At 47.7% G+C, this 12,517-nt stretch overlaps 1 long non-coding RNA gene across 1 annotated transcript in view; it reads right to left on the bottom strand.

The window, feature by feature from the left end:
- Nucleotides 1-12,517, bottom strand: part of LOC142796219 (uncharacterized) — a 66,277-nt gene that overhangs the window by 44,917 nt on the left and 8,843 nt on the right. The gene's annotated exons all lie outside the window — the stretch shown is intronic.

Here is a 12,517-nt window from a genome sequence, read left to right as displayed (position 1 = left end):
TGATAAGCCGACTTGGCGGTTTGGTGTCCAGAGAAGTACCAGAGACCCCGGCGAGAAGTGCACGCTTTGGTGGCGACTGTCATAGCGATATTTTGCTGCGCTTGCGACAAGTGCAGCCGATCACGGGCAAGCTGACGGGCTGCATGGGCTCGAGAAACGACATCGCTGGCGTACTCAATAGACAAGGGGGCAGCCGAAGGAAGGAGCGTGTCAAATGGTAATGCTGGATGTCGGCCAAATAGCAAATAAAACGGCGAATAACTAGCCGTGTCGTTCCGTGAAGAATTGTACGCGAACGTGACAAAGGGGAGTGCTTTGTCCCAGTCACGGTGATCTGGCGAAACGTACATTGACAGCATCTGCGTCAGCGTTCGGTTCAGACGCTCGGTCAATTCATTTGTCTGTGGATGATAAGCGGTGGTAAGCTTGTGCTCAGTGGAGCAGGCACGGAGAATGTCATCCACAACACGTGAAAGAAAGTACCTTTCTCGATCAGTAAGCAGCTGCCGCGGAGCGCCGTGATGAAGAATGACTTCATACAAGAGAAAGTCAGCGACGTCAGTGGAAAAGCTTGTCGGCAGTGCTTTAGTGATGGCAAAGCGTGTGGTGTAGTCTGTGGCGACTGCAACCCATTTATTATCGGAGGTGGACGTAGGAAACGGGCCCAACAGGTCAAGGCCAACACAGAAGAATGGTTCCGTCGGTATGTCAATGGGCTGTTGGAGGCCAGACGGTAGCACAGAGGGGCGCTTGCGGCGTTGGCAGCGGTCGCAAGCAGTGACGTAGCGAACCACAGAACGATACAGTCCGGGCCAAAAAAAGCGACGTCGCACATGATCGTAGGTACGAGAGACGCCTAGGTGACCGGCTGTAGGTACGTCATGTAGTTGTTCGAGAACGCTGGTACGCAGGTGATGGGGAAGCACGAGTGGTAATTCCGGGCCATCAGCGTTGAAGCTGCGACGGTACAAAATGTTGTCGTGCAGTTCGAACAGGCAAACGGAAGGGTCTGTTGGAGCAGAGGTCAGACGCTCGATGATGGAGAGTAACGACGGGTCACGTCGTTGTTCGGTCGAGATATCACCCAAAGCGTGGATGGAGAGAACGCAGGGGTCTGAATCAAGGTCTGTCAAGTCGGGCGTTTCAACCGGATAACATGACAAACAGTCTGCGTCTGTGTGGAGGCGTCCCGACTTGTAGTGGACCACGAATGAGTATTCTTGCAGACGGAGCGCCCAGCGACCAAGACGTCCAGATGGGTCCTTTAGCGATGACAGCCAGCAAAGAGCGTGATGGTCCGTAACAACGGAAAAAGTTCGGCCATACAGGTAAGGCCTGAATTTCGCCACAGCCCACACTAAAGCTAGGCATTCACGCTCAGTGATGGAGAACTTCCGTTCGGCAGGTGAAAGAAGGTGACTGGCGTAAGCAATCACGCGGTCCTTCCCGTGCTGCCGTTGGCCAAGGACCGCTCCAATTCCATGGCCACTGGCATCGGTCCGAAGCTGTGAAGGTGACGCTGGGTCGAAATGGGCCAGTATTGGTGGCGTAGTCAGCAGATGGATAAGAGCCGAAAAGGCGTCCGCTTGCTCAATACCCCATGCGAAGGGAACGTCCTTCTTTAAGAGATCAGTAAGCGGTCGAGCGATGTCGGCAAAGTTGCGGACAAATCGACGAAAATAGGAACATAGCCCTACAAAACATCGGACGTCCTTGGTTGAGCGTGGTTCAGTAAATTGTTGTACTGCTCGTACCTTTTCGGGATCTGGTTGAACACCATCGGCACTGACAAGGTGGCCGAGTATGGTGATTTGGCGACGTCCGAAATGGCATTTTGCAGAATTGAGCTGGAGAGCAGCTCTTCGAAAAACATCCAAAACGGCTGACAGACGTGTTATATGGCTGTCAAAGGTAGGTGAAAAGACGATGACATCGTCTAAGTAACATAAGCAGATGGACCACTTATATCCTCGGAGAAGGGAGTCCATCATGCGCTCGAAAGTTGCCGGCGCATTACACAGTCCAAACGGCATGACTTTGAACTGGTAGAGGCCGTCGGGCGTAACGAAAGCGGTTTTTTCACGATCCATGGGGTCGACGGAAATTTGCCAATAGTCGGACCGAAGGTCGATAGACGAAAAGTATTGGGCAGCATGGAGGCAATCGAGGGCGTCATCAATCCGAGGCAAAGGGTAGACATCGTTGTGGGTCACTTTGTTTAAATGGCGATAGTCCACGCAAAAGCGCCAGCTGCCATCTTTCTTCTCAACGAGCACGACTGGGGAGGCCCAGGGGCTGGATGAGGGTTCTATTACGTCTTTAGTAATAATTTTATCCACTTCATTTTGAGTTACTTGGCGTTACTTGTGAGATACGCGATATGGACACCGCCGTATAGGACTGGCATCACCAGTGTTGATCCGGAGAGTCACTGCAGTTGTTTGGCTGAGAGGGCGGTGGTCAAAGTCGAAAACGTCTCTATATGATGTTAGCAGACTACGGAGGCTGGCAGCTTGCACTGCAGTGAGGTCGGGAGCAATCATCTTGTTAATGTCATCTGAGGCAGAGTGTAATTGCGGCCAAGAAAGGGGGATGTAGTATTGGTGTCCAAACCGGTAACGTTGCAGCTGTCAAGTGGAGATAGGGTGGCCAAAGACATGTCTTGCGGAATAACTTGAGTCAAGAGACTCACGTTGAGTAGTGGTATAACCACTGTATTATTAGCGACGGCGACAACAGTGTGAGCAAGGGCGACGTCTCGGGCCATCAGTACGTCGACTATAGGAGTGACGAGGTAGTCACCGTCAGGCACATGACGTGAGCACGACAAAGTGACATATGTAGCAGCTTGCGGAGGCAAGTGAACGTGGTGACGAGAGCATAAACGGGGAAAATAGTCTGCTGGAAAATCGGCAAACTGCGGCAGTTCAAGCTGAAGAGCACCAGTGGTACAATCGATGAGCGCAGAATGCCGTGACAGGAAGTCCAAACCAAGTATTAGGTCATGTGGACACATTTCAATGACGGCAAACTGAACTAATGTAGGATGACCGGCATTGGACACACGGGCCGTGCACATCCCTTGAACATCAGGGGTCCTCCCATCAGCGACACAAAGTTTGTGGGAAGCGGCAGGCGTGAACACTTTATGTAGGCGTCGGCGAAGGTTCGCGCTCATTACAGAAACGTGCGCTCCAGTATCTATCAGGGCAGAAATAGGCACACGGTCAATGGCAACGTCTAACAAATTTTGTCTCGTCGGAAATGTCAAGAGAGGATTTGTGGAGGGAGTCGAAAATGCAGCGTCACCTCCGGGCGCTGCACCGTTTAGTTTTCCGGGTAGGCAGGAGCGGGGTTAAATGGGGACGACGGCCTGCAAGACTGCAGTGAGCGAGACGACTGGCGACGTCCTGGAGGCGAACGCGACTGATGACCATGCGGTGACGGAGATCGGCTGTTGAACCTTCTGTAGTTGTTTTGTGGAGAAGGCTGCGCGGCAGACGCGAAGCGGGTGCTGTCCTGTCGGTAGTGAGGTTGAGATGAAGTCCGAGGTGGCGAGGACCAGCGGTAATTGCAGTAACGGACGACATGACCAATACGGTGGCAATGAAAACAAATTGGTCGATTGTTGACGGTTCTCCACGCAGCAGGGTCGCGAGATCGGGCCGTAAACTGCTGCTCGTGATAGGACGAGGGTGGACGCCATGAAGCTCGCTGCGGGCTGGGCAAAGCGCACACCGAGGGAATACCTATGCTGGCGAGTTCATGGCGGACGATGGATTGAACCATGTTAGCAGTGAGTGGGGTGGTGTCACTTGCAGCGGTGTGAGCCGGAGCAAAGGCAATGGCTTCAAGTTCGCACCGTACAATTCGGGTCACCTGATTCGATGAATATAGAGGTGGTGGCTGTGTTCTTGCACGGTCTTCGCAAGATGATGTTGCAGCCGTATTCGGAAGATGGGTAAACACGCTGTTAATTCGCCGGCTCTTCGCTTGCTCAAAGCGCCGACATTCTTTTATAATGGCGTCCACTGTAGAAAAATTTTTGCATATGAGGAGGTTGAATACGTCATCCGCAATCCCCTTAAGAATATGCCCGACCTTGTCAGCATCCGGCATCTCGGCATTGGCTTTGCGACACAACGACAACACATCTTCTATATAGGAGACGTAAGACTCTGTCGAGGTCTGCGCCCGAGACGCGAGCATTTTGTTCGCGGCCATTTTTCTTCCAATCGGCTTTCCGAACAGGTCCAGCATTTTCTCCCTGCACACTGCCCAACTTCCACGTTCTGTTTCATGGTTCTCATACCACGATTTGGTGGTTCCCCTAAGATAGAATAACAGGTTTGCCAGCATAAGAGTCGGGCCCCATCGGTATCGAGTACTCACACGTTCGTACTCTGCCAGCCAATCTTCAACGTCAACTTCATCTGGATCGCCGGAACCGCTGAACGTGCCAGGATCCCGCGGGGGTTCGAGCACGAAGGTTGTGGTCGCAGAAGGAGATGTAGTTACCGCATCATCTCCAGCCACAGCAACACCAGGAGCAGATGCAGACGCTGTACTCTCCGTCATCGTTGTGGAATGACCCTTCAAACGTCGGCCGCTGCGAAGTTCCGTTGCGAGGCGGTTGCCCAGCACTTCCACCAAATGTGACGGAGCGAGTTCTTGGCTTACAGGACAGCGTCCACCGAGAATCGGCAGCCGAACAAGATGTCTGAGTTGCCTCTCGCGCAAGCGCCTAACGCACAGGCGTCTTCTCCATCTTCGCTAAGTGCCACGCTTGCTCCTGTCGATGATGCACCGTAACAATATATATATATATATATATATATAGTGTAACGAGAGCAGTGGACACGCAGCTCGGGTAGAGATAGAAGACGCACTGGGATCACAGTGCTTGCTGGTCGTGCTTGCTCTAGGGTTTTTGGCCTAAGTTTGTGTAGGGGCTGTGGATTTTTTTGTTTTTGTTAGGTGTTCCTAAAGTGCTTTTACAGCTAAGTAATCGCTTTTAGCGCTAGAAAGAGCACTCAGATGCCGTTTTCTTCACTTAGACCAGGGGCTTTCCTCTGGTCTGCTTCACTTCCGCCACATGAGATACCAGCGGATCAGTTTCTGCACAACGGCATTCCCGCAGTTCTTGTGGTCCTCATCCTTAGCAATGACGGCTTCATTTGGATGAAGAATCCGAAAGTGGTCCAGGTGGAGCTTAGAGCTGCGGCGTCTCACTTCCACAGCATCACAAAGGTCCGCCAGTACGGCAGAGATGGTATTCAATGCTTTTCATCTGATCAGCTCTGTGTCCAAGACCTACTAAAGTGCTTGAGTTTCACGACCAATCCGGTGAGCGCCTTTATTACCCCGCATCTGGCATGTGTGAAAGGTATTTTTTGCGGTGTCGATGTTAACTTGACCCCGTCTGTAGTATTAGAGATGTTTGCCGTGACTGGTGCTATCTCCGTTTATAGGTGTGCACGACTGGTAGAGAAGGAGAAGATCCCGACTGAGTCGGCAATTGTAACCTTTGCTGGAGCGAATATCCCAAGCGAAATCAAGGCATGGCCACTAATATACAGCGTGGAACCGCTATCACCACGACCACTCCAGTGTACGAAGTGCTGGCGATACGGTCACACCATTAAAGGATGCAGTTCAGAACTCAGATGCCGGGTGTGTGGTGACTACAACAAAACAAATGACTGCAAAGTTAAAGAAGAGAAATGGTGTCTCTGCAACGAACAACACTGTGCAGGTAGTCTTGATTGCTCAGCTAAGGCTCGCGAAATACAAATTCTTGATATTATAGGGCTTAGGCGCTGTTCTCCACGAGAAGCCATAGAATAAATACAGGCCAGAACTCAGGGGTATGCCAGTGTTGCAGCACGACATATCTCGGAAATGAATGGATCGATTTCTCTGAATATCGCGGAGGTCGTAGAAAAGGCTCTAGAAAAAGCCATGGAACGAGTGGCTTCTAACCTTTGTGATTCTCTATCTCAAACTTTGGCTAACCAGATGACTCGCATATTTGGCACAACGGAAGAGTCAAGCCTAGTATTTCAACATGTTGAGAGTTCACGACCCATAATTGACGGTGAATATGAAACTGCGCCATCGTATTATCCGTCTGCAGGAGCCTCTGCAATAGGCGTCAACAGCCAAAATGAGAAATTTGAAATCGCACCATCGTATTCTCCGCCTGCAGCACCCTCTGCAGTAGATATACAGAGTCAAAGTAAGGACAAAGATGCAGATACAATAGATTCAGATTACATGGATTTGGACCATAGGTCCCTGAAGCGATCTAGATCCCCTCTGTCAAGGAAAACTAACTCACCAAAACAGACAAAGAACAAAAAGTATCTGAAGGAAAAGGAGAGCCTTTCAAAGAGAGATTTCTTGAAAGAAAGCATTCTAGATAAAGCTGTAGCGGAAGCAGCTCTTTCAAAACCATAGGGTCGCTTAAGGTTCTCCGTTGGAATTGCCGATCAATTTATTCTGCATCTACGGATTTGGTCAACTTGTCTTCTAAATTTGCTCCTGATATTAGCATTTCAAGAGATATGGCTATCTGTACATAATTTGTTCCAGTTCAATAACTTCCGGTCTTTTCGACTAGACCGTCCATCGAGAGTTGGGGGGTCTGGCTTTCTTTAATAGTGATAGAATTAGTATGAAAGTCAAATGTTCATACAAACATATGTCACCAGAATGCCAAATTTTGGCAGCAGACATTACATTACCCAACTGCAGTCGTTTCACGCTAGTTAATATGTATTTTCCCGACGTAGTTCAAGACCCAAGAAGTTTGGATCTAGCTACAAAGTCGTGGTGCAAGGACAAAGTTTCAGTTGGAGACTTTAATTCCCACCACACGAGTGGGGTTTTAGAATTGATCTGAGTGGAAAACGCTTGTGGGAGTGGACAATGGCTAATGACCTGACGTGCCTCAACGTCAGAACCCCTCCATTTATTCGTAATCACTCCTGGTCGGCTTTAGATTTAAGTTTTGTCAGTTCGGCCATTACTACTTCTTCTTGGAAAGCGCTGGACTGTGGCACCAACGATGACCACTTACCGATAAGTTTTGAAATTTCTTGCCCGATAATTACATCTTGTTGAAATGTAAGAGTATTTGTATATTACACTAAATTTAAGAATGGTCTGAAGTCAGCATTAGCTTTTCACTCGCAAGAGATCGATTATACAAGAGCACTGAAGATAAACGCAGTCTATAAAAGACCCTACAAAAGAGCCGAATTTACTACTGAATCCAAAAAAAGGGTATATAGCCGTTAGTGGAATGATGAATGTACAAGAGAGCACCGACGACGTCAGGCAGCTTGGAAGCAGCTCTTACATAATCAATCCCCCCAAAACTGGGCCGATTATAAATTCATCGCAGCGGACTTTAAGAGAACGGTTGCTCAAGCTAAACAAGAATATGACAGAAGACATTATGAATACCTGTTGAAGCCTAAACATATGAAAGCACTGTTCCGATATATGAGAGCGCGGAAAATCTTGCCATCACCAGTTAATGCAGTTTGTGATAATCTGTCACCGCAAGAAATGACCACTACCTTAGAGGCAATCGGTAAAGGTCTGGAAAGCAGATTTACTTCAGTAGTGCCAAACAACTGGCACAAGTCTACGACAATGTCTGACTTTGACGAAGTGACACAGACTGAAGTATCCAACGTGATTAAACATTTACCCTAAGCGTCTCCTGGCCCAGATGGAATCACAGTTCCCATGATTAAAATTTTGTTCAATTTATCGCCTAGTGACGTCACCTATGTTATTAATTACTCCTTATAAAACTCATGGGTGCCACAGGATTGGAGGATAGCAAAGGTCATTCCTATACTAAAAAATCCGGGTGTAGGATTAACAGTCGATAATATCAGACCAATCTCTATAACATCTAACATGGTCAAACTAGTAGAGAAGGTCCTACATAGCCGAGTAAGTATCTGGGTGAGAGACAATTTAGTGATAAAACCGAACCAAATCGGCTTTCGTAGTGATTTCCCTATTGGTTGTGCCCATACTCATTTAAAGGGCCGAAAACAGCTCGCGCGAAAAAGAAGGCAATATGCTGCTTTAGTAACGCTTGATATAGCCAAGGCGTATGACAGTGTGGAGCACTTCATTTTGTTAAATACACTAAAGACATTGAATTTCCCACAATATTTTATTGAGTGGGTTGCAGAATTTTTAAAATCAAGAGAATTCTACTGCGTCAAGGATGGATGTTCGTCATCTAGATTTGAACAAACGCGCGGAGTTTCCCAAAAAGCAGTCTTATCTCCAGTGTTATTTAATGCTTTAATGAGCACAATTCTAACAGATCAAGAAGTTACTGTCCACATTTATGCTGATGACATCGCATTCTTTGCTGCTGACTGATATTTTCTCACTACAACCTAAATTACAAAGATATATTAACATGTTAGAAATTTGGTTGCAGTCGATTTCTTTATCGTTAAATGTCAACAAAAGTGCCCTTTTGGTGTTTCCGCTTGCAGGCCCAATTTAATTTCAATTCTATATAAACAGGAACCCATCCAGCAAGTAGACTCTATAAAATATTTGGGAATCATTTATAATGACAAACTTAACTGGGGTCCACACGTGGAGTAGATAACTACCAAGGCACAGCGGGCTTCAGGCTTACTGCACAAGCTATGTAACCGTAAATATGGGTTACGGAGGCACACCTTGATAATGTTGTACAAGATGTACATGCGCCCCATCATGTAATTCGGATTCATACTATTCTCGGGTGGCCCTGCTTATAAAACAAAACCTCTAGTTGTGTTGGAGCGAAAAACACTGCGAATGTGTCTGGGACTCCCTAGGTTTGTGGCTATCGACGTACAGTACCAGGAAGCGCGTCTGCCTACACTACTTTGTCGATTTTGCAATTTGACCGTACAAGCATTTTAAAAATTTTATAGCTTACCGGCAAGAATATCTCAATATGCTTTTATCGCGAACTCAGACGCCTTCTTTCTTGCTCATTGGCCACGGTTTCACACACCTGATAATGTTTGCACAAAAGAATCTACAAGGTATAAATGTGAACATTAGAAATGTAATTGAGACTAATGACTCGAATTGTCGTGTTTTAATTGAGTATGAAGATATATTCCCCCAAAATGCCAAGTTAAGATCTCTCAAAATTTTAAATAACATATTATTAGATTACTTGGAGCATGAAGAAATTAAAAATATAATAGCCACAGATGCTTCAGTAAATAATCAAAAGGCAGGTGTAGGCATTGCCTCTGATTCGCTTGACTGGTCCTTTTCAGTGAGACTGCCTGATTATACTCCGGCTTTTGAAGCGGAGCTCATGGCGATTATTTTAGCTCTTAAAAAACTTTCGTCAAATCAAAACAACGCAGTCATAATAACGGATTACCTTTCAGTTTGTGCAGCTCTGAAAGCTTCAGAGAACTCTCGAATTATAAGGACATTCAAAACATTGGTACCCCCGCACTTGAGACTCCTGAGGTTATTATGGGTTCCGGGACACTGTGGATTAAGATTAAATGAATTGGCCGATTCCTTAGCACGAGCCGCACTTGATGGCCCAGTTTTATCCATACTGCCAGATGTTGAATATGTTACAGCAATAAGATATCGGAAATCAGCAATCTCCACTGATACAATAGAAAAAGTAACTAAATGAACAGAATATAACCACCTCGAGTTTCTATGGCGACTTCACTGGAGTCAGTCCAGACAGCTTGAAGTTTTAATTACTAAATTTCTATATCGTGTCTCTCCCCCCCCCCTAAACCTGTATCTACAAAGAGCTGGTCAGACAACATCACCCCTCCGCGCCATCTGTGGAGAAATGGAATCACTAGATCATTATTTTTTTGTATTGTCGCTCATACGCTATACTTCGAAAAAGGTTACTAGTTATTCCATTTCTGAAAATAGGCGTTAGATTGACGGCGGAATTCGCACTAAGATTTGGTGCCTCAGTTTTGGTACATTGCCACAGGGATGCTTTCAATGCCGTTTGCGATTGTATTCAGGCAACAAAGCGTATACATTTGTGATCTTCAATCAAACAAGTATTATTTATTACTCCCTCCCGAAAATTCTAAATGGCAAAGTGAAGTAAATGCAGCTGAGTGGTTATCACAACACCTGAAATCTCAAAAATTTTCAACTTGACTTCTCTGCTTTTTTTTCTTGTTTGCTCTCTTTTTACGGGATTTTCCTAACAATAGTCATATTATAATACAAATTCATTACACATAGTTAAAATAATCACAAAAACTGCACTACGCTTTCTTGGCCAATCCCCCTGAGTGTTATGAGCCACCAGTCCAGGGAAACAAAGAAACAAACATACAATCACAGGCTTGCATTCAGTTAGCCCTTGCGCTAAATAAATATTTTGTTCACCGAGTGAACTCCTGCTTGTTCAACACCCCGTTTCAAGTGGTGGAAGTGCTGGGATACATCTGGTCCTCACCCTGAAACTTCGCAGCCGTACACTCAAACCACCTCCTGCAATTACTGATCCGGGACCGTCTCAGGCTGCCACTCCTGGTCTCGCACCCATACCTGTCTTCTGCGCTGGCGCTCTCCGGCAGCGCGACCCCCCCCCCCCTATTTGGTCGCACAGAGGACCAAGATGTGGACAGCTGGATTGCCGAGTATGAACTGGTCAGCGCGTACAATAAGTGGAACGCAGCCGATAAGCTCACGAATGTGAGTTTTTACCTGACCGACGTGGCGAAACTATAATACAGGAATCATCAAAGTGATTTCAGACCCTGGTCGGAATTGGCCAAAAACCCTCTCGGAAGTCTTCGGCCGTCCTGCTGTCCGCCGCCTTCGTGCTGAACAGTGCTTGCGTGACAGAGTACAGAGAACAGATGAGACTTTCACGAGCTACGTCGAGATATGCTCTTCCTCTGCCAGCTCGTCAACCCGACTCTGGATGAGGCAGTCAAGATAAAAACATCGTGAAAAGAATCGACGACGGTGCATTCCAAGTGCTTGCTGTGAAGAGTACCCAGACGGTCGCTGAGGTTATTCAGCTCTGCCAAAACTATGATGAGCTGCGTAAACAACGTGTTTCCACACGTTGCGCTGCTCAAGACACCGCGGACCTCTCATCCCTCGACTATCGCCATGACACTGCCAACCACTGTGCGTTATTGCCACTCATGAAGCAATTCATACGCGAGGAGAACGTCCGGCAGCTATCTATAATCACCAGAACTACCGAGCCGATGGCACTCTTGTCGCCTACGCTTCGCCAGGTCATGGAATCACAAGTTGCCGAAACTTTGCCGCCAGCTCAGGCTCCACCATCTGTTACCGCACCACTAACATATGCAGCCGCTGTTGCTCGGCCACGTGCTCCATCGTTTCCGGCTATCTATGAAGCAACTCGCCACGTTTATTCGTCGACGCCACCTGCCCGCCCGTTTACTGTCCCGTCTCCGGCTGTTTACGAAACAACTCGGAACGTTTATATGACGCCGCCGCCTGCAGGACCATTTCCGGTACCTTATTCAGCGACAAGTGCCCCTACCGCGAGCCAATGGCGCACTACGGATAATCGGCCAATGTTTTTCATGTGGCATCCCAGGCCACATAGCTCGTCACTGCCGCCGTCGCAGCTTCCCTTCTCATGACATTGCAGGGGCCTCACACTACATGCCCACTCAGCCGCGATATCCCGTTCCTGCCGATTTAACTCTAGACGCACGTCCCGGTCGCCGCCCATCCGGCTCAAGCCGTTCGCCTTCTCCTCGTCGCAGATCTATTTTTCCAATGTTATGTCGCAACAGCCCACCGCGAGGGGAAAACTGACGGGCACAGTCCCGGAGGCAAGAACTGCGTTGGCAGCGAAAATTTCAAGACATAACTGCTGTCCCCCGAACGAAATCTAACTTTATATTGATGACATCAAGGTGCACGGGCTTGTTGACACAGTAGCTGCCGTATCTGTAATCAGCGAGACACTGTGCCGAAACCTGAAGAAAATGACCACTAAACTTACCGACCTATCTTTGCAGACAGCTACGTCCCACCATGTTCAGCCTTCAGCTTTGTGACCTGCACTAGTCGTCATTCAAGGTGCGATGTACGTCGTCGCATTAGTAGTTTTATTCCGTTCTTCGCATGCAGTTATCCTTGGATGGGACTTTCTTTCGGCAAAATCTGCTTTGTTCGACTGTGCTCGTTCCGAACTCACGTTATCTGTGCGTGTTATGACCCTGACAATGGCGCTTCGAGTAGAGTGTTTGCTGCTTCTCACGTTGACATTGCGCCTTTCTCAGCTGTTGTTGTACCGGTGTCATGTGCCTCTCCTCCGAAATTGCCTGTGTTGTTTATGCCATCGGTGACATCTGTGAGCCGTCGAAATTTCATGCTTCCGTTTGCCGTCATCGTTTTATGCAAAGGCCACGGTGCCATTTATGTGTGAGATTTCTTGGACAGCCCATCATCCCTACTACGGGGAGAATGCCTG

The sequence above is a fragment of the Rhipicephalus microplus genome, chromosome 2 (assembly GCF_043290135.1).
Source record: "Rhipicephalus microplus isolate Deutch F79 chromosome 2, USDA_Rmic, whole genome shotgun sequence".
In the NCBI taxonomy this organism is placed as follows: domain Eukaryota; kingdom Metazoa; phylum Arthropoda; class Arachnida; order Ixodida; family Ixodidae; genus Rhipicephalus; species Rhipicephalus microplus.
The sequence above is the reverse complement of the archived record's forward strand: the minus strand, read 5'-3'. Positions and strand labels throughout refer to the sequence as shown.